Genomic DNA, 9,410 nt, shown 5'->3' with positions numbered 1-9,410 from the left:
TTACAAAACATATTTTTACCCATTTATTTAAAAAAACTCAAATAAGTTTAAAAATAACGATTATGACATTTTCACTTTTCTATAGTACACTTTCACTGAAATATTAATTTAACATGTTTACTTTTACCCATTTACTTTAAAGGTTCAAAACCCATTTACTTTAAAAAAATTCAAAAATGTTCTAAAATAACGATTATGACAATTGTCACTTTTCCATAGTACACTTTCACTGAAATATTAATTTAATATGTTTACAAAACATATTTTTACCCATTTACTTTAAAATAACTCAAAAAAGTTCAAAAATAACGATTATGACAATTGTCACTTTTCCATAGTACACTTTCACTTAAATATTAATTTAACATCTTTACAATATATATTTTTACCCATTTACTTTAAAAAAACTCAAAAAAGTTCAAAAACAACGATTATGACAATTGTCACTTTTCCATAGTACACTTTCACTGAAAAATTAATTTAACATGTTTACAAAACATATTTTTATCTATTTGGTTTAAAAAAACTCAAAAAAGTTCAAAAATTACGATTATGACATTTGTTACTATTACCTAAAAAATTATCTATCAAAAGATATATAATAGATGAAATTACGTAAAATATAAATATATAATAATAATTTTTAAAATATATATTAAAAAATATCTATCAAAAAAATATATTTAAAAAAATTTATTAAAAAAATATATAAAAAATTATCAATCAAAAAATATCAATCAAAATATATATTTAAAAAATATATTAAAAAACATCAATCAAAAAAATTTATTTAAAAAAATCATATAAACACTAAAAATTAAAAATATAAAAAAAAATATCAATCAAAAATATATATTTAAAAATATTAATTTAAAAAATCATATAACACAAAAAAAAATATAAAAAAAAATATCAACCAAAAAAATATATTTAAATAAAATATCAATCAAAAATATATATTTAAAAATATTAATTTAAAAACTCATATAACACAAAAAAAAATATAAAAAAAATATCAATCAAAAAAATATATTTAAAAAAATATATTAAAAAAACATAACACAAAAAATAAAAAAAATTAGCGATCAAAAAGAAAAATATCAATCAAAAAATATATTGTAACAAATTAAAATGTATTTTAAAAAAAATATCAATCAAAAAATATATTGTAACAAATTAAAATATATTTTAAAAAAAATATAATATTAATCTTAAAAAATTATTAATAATAACGAAAAAATTATTAATAATATAATATTACAAAAATTACACATTGCCTGATTTAACCCGGCAATGTGCACATTATTGCCTGGTTATTTCGGCAATGTATAATTTGCCGAAATAACAAAATTACCCTGCCTACCACTACCTCACATTGCCGAAAAAATCAACATTTAATTTAGGTAACTAACGGTATCTCGGAGAAATTTTTCATCTTTTTTTATAAATTTATTTTTTATTTATTTTTAATTTATTTTTATTTATTGTTGTTATTTTTAATTATAGCTTTTTTAAAAGACCATAATTATAATATTATAATGGAATATCTTATTTTTACCGATAATAAATTGTTATACAAGTATGTATAAAACTATTTTTGTTTTTCCTTTAAATTATATATCTCTATATTATCATTGTTTATTGAAATAAATTGGTTAATCATCTAGAATTTGATTGAAAATTTAAGAAAAAAAATTATATATATAACTATATTATCAGTGTTTATTCAAATAAATTGGTTATTTATCTAGAATTTGATTGAAAATTTCAAGAAAAAATCTTAATTCTCTAGTATATTATGATTATATTTTTATCTTAAATATTTAGTATTTGATTCAAAATTTTAAATTAAATTGAAAATTTTTAGAATGAATCTTAAATAATTGAAAATTTCAAGAAAAAATCTTAATTCTCTAGTATATTATGATTATATAGTTTTAGAAAATTTAAATTTTAAGAAAAAAATCTTAAATATCTAGTATTTGAAAAATTTTAAATGAATCTTGAATAATTGAAAATTTTAAGAATAAATCTTAAATAGAATCTTAAATAATTGAAAATTTCAAGAAAAAATCTTAATTCTCTAGTATATTATGAATATCTAGTTTTATATATTTTTATATTTATTAATAAAAAAAATAAATAAAAATAAAAAAAAATAATAAAAAAAAATAATAAAAAAAATATTTAAAAAAAACAATAAAAAAAATAATAATATCGAAAATTTCCCCGAGATACCGTTAGTTACCCAAATTTATTAAAATAAAACTATAATAAAATTAAAAACGGATATTTATTGATAGTTTTAATATTTAAAATTTACTAAAAAAGATATTTTATCTAAAAATTCTGTAATTTCAGAAGTTCTTTCATATATTTGTATTAAATTAATGATGGGTTGATCAATTCTTTCATATTTTCTATTTCTATGCCGAACTGTTGATCCATTGTTGATCTGAATAATTTTGAGGTCGTTATAGTGTTGATGGTTTACCAAAATTTTTATAAGAAGATAAACATTTGGGTGAGCATGTGCCGTCTTTCTCTTTAAGGCATGATGAAATCCCTCCAAATGGTTATTGGTGCGGGGACCTTCGACTTTATATCTAAATAAATATAAAAAAATTTTATGAATTTATTAATTATGTTTTAAATACCTTGTCCATATGTCATGGGGAAATATGGCATTATGGTTTAGCCATGTCATATCCATATACTCCATAAAATTTAGGAGCATGGGATTTTCATACGACATCGCATAGCAATTTTGCCTAACTCGAAATATGTCCTCGTCTTTACAAAAGGGCAAAGTTGTCATGCGACTTACAACTTTGTGAACATTCGAATGGTTCAAATACAGGCTCACCAACCTAAAAGATTGGCATCTGCACCATAAAGCTTGGGAATAATGGAAAAAGCAACCTAAACAAAATTATATTAGAATATAAATCATAAACTTGAGAGCTGATATAGCAGCTGCCTCAGAGTCTGTTTGGCCAAATCTAGGGTTTAAAGATATTTGGCATTCAGAACAAAAATTAACAATTTGAAAAATGTGTCCCTAGTTTTATCTGGTAGTAGTGCATAAATGAAGGGTATCATAACCTCTTCGTACATAACATGAAAGGTATATAATTGATAAAATAACGTAGGAGCTACATGGAGAGTTCCATCCATGTAGATCATGTCCGAACTTGAGGCCATACGCAACATGGAATCAGTGCCAAAAATATATAAGTTGCCTGTTCCATGGATTAAAAATCGTTCATTACGAGTTGTCGTAGAATATTCTGCAGTTAACTCAATCTCAGAAATCGATTGAGGCATAGGGGGCTGTATTTAATAAGAAGTCTGTCTATGTGACTTCTCAGGGATATAAATGATGGTATGGCCTCAGGATAGTTTTCTATTTCTGGGTTCTCCATACATCTTTTATCCATTGTTTGTTGATATATTTAACCGAGTCTCCAAGGGATTGTAGGCTATTATGTTTTCGAGTGCTTCTTTAGTTTTAAGCATCTCGAAGGCCCCTATTTCAAATACATGATCATGTATACCAGAGACTGTGTATGCACCCTCATATATACATTTAGCATGGCAATCTCCTACTCTGCATCGATATTTTATAAATTCCCCATTTTGGGAGTGAAATCTATACATATAGTTTTGAAAGAATAGTAATATTTTCCCCTTTTGACTCTTGACAAAACGAGCTTCTAGTTAATTAAAAATAATATTAATACAATTTATTATAATTATTTTTTACCATAAATATTTGAATTTAAGTCTAATAAAGTTTGTGCTATGTCAAGAGGGGAATCTAGATTTGTGTAGGCACTATGGGAGAAACTTGTGGTTCCAAATGTGGAATACCATTGGATGAAACTAGATTATAAAGAAAATTGTCAAATTAAGAATATCAGGCACTATGGGAGAAACTTGTGGTTCCAAATGTGGAATACCATTGGATGAAACTAGATTATAAAGAAAATTGTCAAATTAAGAATTTTTAAAATTTTTATTTACTTTAGATGAGGTACTCGTACCCTAAATAAATTATTAAATTATTTCCATTTTGAGTTTTCTTAAAATTAAAAAAATTTATAAAACAATATTACTTCAAATTTAATATTTTGAATCTTAAGGTAATATTCCAAATTATTGGCAACAGTGGCTACCATCTATAAATATTTGTATTATTTTTTAAAATTTATTAAGAAAATATAAATCTATATTAAATCAGTGCTATTATAATTATTAGAGTAATACATATAAATTATATTGTTACTGTTAACAATTGTAAAAATGGAATATCAAGATCACTCATAATGTCAAATATAGTATTGATAGTTTAAGCTTAATTGATTTAATATTATTAAGTCAATGACATATGTCATTGTATTAAGTTATTTTACAATCTTAATTAATTAAATATAATCATTTATTAATTGAAAATAAAATTAATCCAATTTAATGGTGTGATTTGTGTTGTCAAGTTCAATATCAATAATCAACTAAATCACTCTTTTTTAAATTTAAGCCTTTAAGAAAATTTCTAAAATTTAAATCAGTATCCAAAACTTCTTAGTGAAAATTCTAACTATATTTGATTAATACATCTTTATAAATTATATTATGATCATTAAGTTCAATATCAAAATTTAAGCCTCTAAGAAAATTTCTAAAATTTAAACCAGTATACAAAACTTCTTAGTCAAAGTCAGTATTCAAAACTTCTTAGTAACTATATTTAATTAATACATCTTTATATATTATATTATGATCATTAAGTTCAATATCAAAATTTAAGCCTCTAAGAAAATTTCTAAAATTTAAACCAGTATACAAAACTTCTTAGTCAAAGTCAGTATTCAAAACTTCTTAGTGAAAACTCTAACTATATTTAATTAATATATCTTTATAAATTATATTATGATCATTAAGTTCAATATCAAAATTTAAGCCTCAAAGAAAATTTCTAAAATTTAAACCAGTATACAAAACTTCTTAGTCAAAGTCAGTATTTAAAACTTCTTAATGAAAACTCTAACTATATATAATTAATACATCTTTATAAATTATATTATGATCATTAAGTTCAATATCAAAATTTAAGCCTCTAAGAAAATTTCTAAAATTTAAACCAGTATACAAAACTTTTTAGTCAAAATCGAAACTATCCTTATAAATTATATTACAATCATTAATAAAAATCCCTGTTAAACTTAAAACTAATATATTACTTGCACTTTTAATTTTTCCTCGCTTCAGATATGGCGGCCATTTTTTGAATATGTTATTAGAAGACGTTTTAAAACATACACAATTTATGCTATTTTGAGCAATGCTATTTAGTGGTCAACCGATGTATTCGCTTTAAAGGTTTCGCTATAAAATTTTCGCGATTATTGATTCGCGATAAAAGTTTCGCGGTAATGTATTCGCTGCAAATGTTTCACGATAAAGATTTAACTATAAAATTTTCGCCATTATTGATTCGCGATAAAAGTTTCGCGGTAATGTATTCGCATTAAAGGTTTCGCTATAAAAAATTCGCGATATTTGTTTCGCGATATTGTATTCGCGGTAATGTATTCGCTATAAAGGTTTCGCGATAAAGGTTTCGTTATAAAGGTTTCGCTATAAAAAATTCGCGATATTGCATTCGCGGAATAGTATTCGCTATTATGGATTCGCGATAAAAGTTTCGCTATAAAATCCATTCGCGATAAACGACATTCGCGATAAAAGTTTCGCGAAAAAGTGTTTCGCGATAAAAGTTTCGCTGAATTGACATGGAACCTATATTTTAATACATGATATGTATGAAATGTCAATATTATGATATGTATGAAATGTCAATCAAAAGTGATCTTTTGAAGGAGTTGGGTTGTAGTTAAAATCATATGATCTTTTGTTCAAGAGTTTATACTTAATATGTTTATATTATGATTATGATTGTAAGATTAATATAATTAATGTGAATAAAGTAAATTTTTATGATGCATATATTTGTTTGTATATTTTAGAGTATGTGTTAGTTGTTTAAAATTTTAGATGTATAAAATTGGTGCCGTGACCAGGGTTGCCAGGTCAAAATTTTCAAATTGTGGGAGAAATTCGGTATTTTGTGGGAGTAATATAAAAATTGTGGGAGAAATATGAAAATTGCTAAAAAAAAAATTTTGCGGGCCCTTAGTTATCCGCTTATTATTTTTTATAAATATAAAATCGAATCTATTTCCCAAAATAAAATGGTAATTATTTTTCAAAATAAAATAGCCAACTATTTTTCAAAATAAAATAGCCAACTATTTTTCAAAATAAAATAGCCAACTATTTTTTAAAATAAAATAGCCAACTATTTTTCAAAATAAAATAGCCAACTATTTTTCAAAATAAAATATCCAACTCTTTTTCAAAATAAAATAGGTAACTATTTCCCAAAATAAAATGCGCAACTATTTTTCAAAATAGGTAATTATAGTACATAGTGAAGGTCACGGTCCGGTCTTTGGTCCGGACTAGACCGATACCCTCGAACCGGACCACGATCCTTAAAAAAAGATCGATCCAGACCGTGGTCCTAAATAAAAAGACCGGTCCAGGACCGGTTTTTTATTTGTTTAAAAAACATATTTTTTTTAACCTAATTTAATTTATTTTATCATATTATTAAATATAAGAGTATTATATAAACAATATAAAATTAATTATGAATAATATAATAATTAATACAAATATTTAATTTAAATAAATGCTAATGTCTTTGTTTGTAGAACTTCCTTGGAAGGAATTAGAAGAGGGACTTAATGGAGGCGGTAGATCTATTCCATTCTTTAACCAAGAGCCCATACACATCAAAGCTTGTATTGTTTGAAAGCCTATTCCTTTTTTTAGTGACAAGATCCTGCTTTCGAAAATATTTGTTCACAGGGGACAGATGTTGCTTGAATTGCTAAAAAATTTCTAGCTGCTAATGAGAGGACTGGAAATCTATATAATAAACTATATTGACTATTTAAAAAATATAAAGGACCTTTCACTATTGGCTTTCCACCATACTAATATGTCATCCTTTAATGAAACAAGAGGTTCATTCAAATAGATGTGAAGTTCTGATATATTTTCTTAAATGATTTCTGCCGATATATAATCCCCTTCTGAATTTCTTTTTTGAGATAAAATTCTTTCTAAAAAACTAAATTCATTGATTTCCTCCTGGCACAAATGTTTGAAAATTAGGATTTAATAAATAAATATTAAAAATATACCTGAGAATCCGTTATTCCTGTATTTTTTTTATTTTCTATTTTCCTTAAATAGTTTGAAAATTTGGTCATATACTCAATTCTATTAAGAGTATTAGGCATGTAAACTTGTTTTAATCTCGGATCCAATAATGTTGAGACATATGATTCATAGCAAAATAATTCTTTGAGATATTTCTGCACTTTAACCAGCATGTTATTAAGAATTTTTTTTCTTGTATTGTTATTATCCTTTTTTATATTATTTAAAATTTCATTATTTATATTCTCCATATATAACATGGAAATCCCAACTGTAGGATATTTGGATCCTGATAAATCAAGTATGGTTTTATAGAAGGGCCTTAGAAAATCTACAGCATCTTTAAGGTCTTCATTTTCACACTCAGTTAAGAAAACCCCTTTAAATTGTTTGTAATTCAAAAAAGTACTTCTTTTATAGCATCCAATGTTCTAAAAATTAAATATTTTTTAAAAATAATTGGATAAAAATGTAAATACCTCATAAATTGTATTCATAATTAAATAGGAGCTATTCCATCTAATAGGGATATCAGAAGGGATTTTAAATTTTTACCCTTATTTTCACATATTTGTACATATGCTTGATTTATTTTGGGTGATTTATTTATAGAAAAGACTATGTCTCTACACTTTTCTAGGATAGTTGTAATATATGATAAACCTTCCTGAGATATTAGGTTTAAAATATGGGCACAGCATCTAAAGCCTTTAAATTTTTGTTCCTTATAAATATTCTGCAAAATGCTTTTTAGGATGTTATTGGCATTATCTGTAGTACAGGCCAGTATATTCTCCTCCAATTGATATACATCAATTACTTCTTTTATAGCTAAGGATATTTCTTCAGAAGTATGAGGAAATGGGATATGATTTATATCAAGTAAAATATTTTTTAAAAAGAAGAATAATGTGCAGTAATGGCTATAAATGAAATTTTATTTATATTGCTCCACATATCTGTGGTAAAGCTTATTAAAGAATTATTTTTATTTAAAATATCTTTTAGAGAATTTCTTAGTTTCTCAAAATTAGCTCTATAAAAATTTTTAATTTTGTTTTTCAAATTGTAGCAGTTGAGTTTAAATATTTGATTAAATTATGAAGACCTGAACTTTCAAAAGTCTTCATTGGCAGAGAGTCCATTATTACCCATTTTATAATGAGTTGGTTCATATGATCTGTTTGGAATTTATCCAATGGTATTGAAGAAAGTGATTTTGTACTTGTGGAGGGCATATTTAAATTAAGAGTAGATTGTGTTTTTGAGATATTTTCATTTTCATTATTAGAAGTATAAATTTTATGTTTTATCAAATGTCTGCTTAAGGTACCTAATTATTTTATTAAGAATAAGGTTAAATTATTTTGACAATGAATTATTCAGACAGTTTCTTAAGAAAAAATAGATATATAAATAATAACCAAAATATTTTAATAATACTGCTTATTTTGATTAATTTATTGCTTAAAAAATTATAAACAATTATTTTGTTACTTTGACGATATGTTAAATTTGGTATTACAGTGAACACATATTCTATGTTTTTTATTAGGACTATAATTAAAATGTTTCTTGGACAAACTTATGGTTTTCAAATTGTAAAAAAAAAATTAACAAAATCTAAAATAACTCCTACAGAGTTGTAAAAAGATCTAGATACAAGTATCTAGATATAAAAATGTGGTATATGTATATGTATGTAGATAGATTTTTGATTAAAATATCGGTATCTAGATACTTTTTAGACGATGTGTCTGTATCTAGATCCATTTAAAAAGTATCTTATAACAACTCTGAACTCCTATCATAAAATATACAAAAAAATTATATTAATTGAATAATAAAGTAAACTTAAATATTAATAAATACCGGTCCGGACCACGGTCCTCAACAAAAAGATCGGTCCGACAATCGGTCTGGTCCGGTCGACCTTCACTAATAGTACGACACAAAATTTCTTAAATACTATCTTTATTATTAAAATAACATATTGATTTATTATAATATATTAATTTTTTAAAAATAATAACCAACGATCTTTTTTAAATACAAAAGAATGTAAACAAGATAAAATTTTATAAAAAAATTGTAATTTTACATTGTAAAAAAATATA

At 24.0% G+C, this 9,410-nt stretch overlaps 2 long non-coding RNA genes across 2 annotated transcripts; both read right to left on the bottom strand.

Annotated features, from left to right (window-relative positions):
- Nucleotides 1-2,402: 2,402 nt before the first annotated feature.
- Nucleotides 2,403-5,277, bottom strand: LOC135932065 (uncharacterized). The gene is made up of 3 exons (XR_010573272.1): nt 5,250-5,277; nt 2,658-2,922; nt 2,403-2,606 (listed from the first exon to the last, which is right to left on the bottom strand). It is a non-coding gene; the product is annotated as an uncharacterized LOC135932065 (long non-coding RNA).
- LOC135932066 (uncharacterized) lies at nt 2,996-4,188 on the bottom strand. Its single transcript, XR_010573273.1, has 3 exons — nt 4,027-4,188; nt 3,767-3,974; nt 2,996-3,716 (listed from the first exon to the last, which is right to left on the bottom strand). It is a non-coding gene; the product is annotated as an uncharacterized LOC135932066 (long non-coding RNA).
- Nucleotides 5,278-9,410: the final 4,133 nt, after the last annotated feature.

Source organism: Gordionus sp. m RMFG-2023, chromosome 1 (assembly GCF_954871325.1).
Source record: "Gordionus sp. m RMFG-2023 chromosome 1, tfGorSpeb1-WG-v2, whole genome shotgun sequence".
NCBI classification, from domain to species: Eukaryota; Metazoa; Nematomorpha; class Gordioida; order Chordodea; family Parachordodidae; genus Gordionus; species Gordionus sp. m RMFG-2023.
The sequence above is the reverse complement of the archived record's forward strand: the minus strand, read 5'-3'. Positions and strand labels throughout refer to the sequence as shown.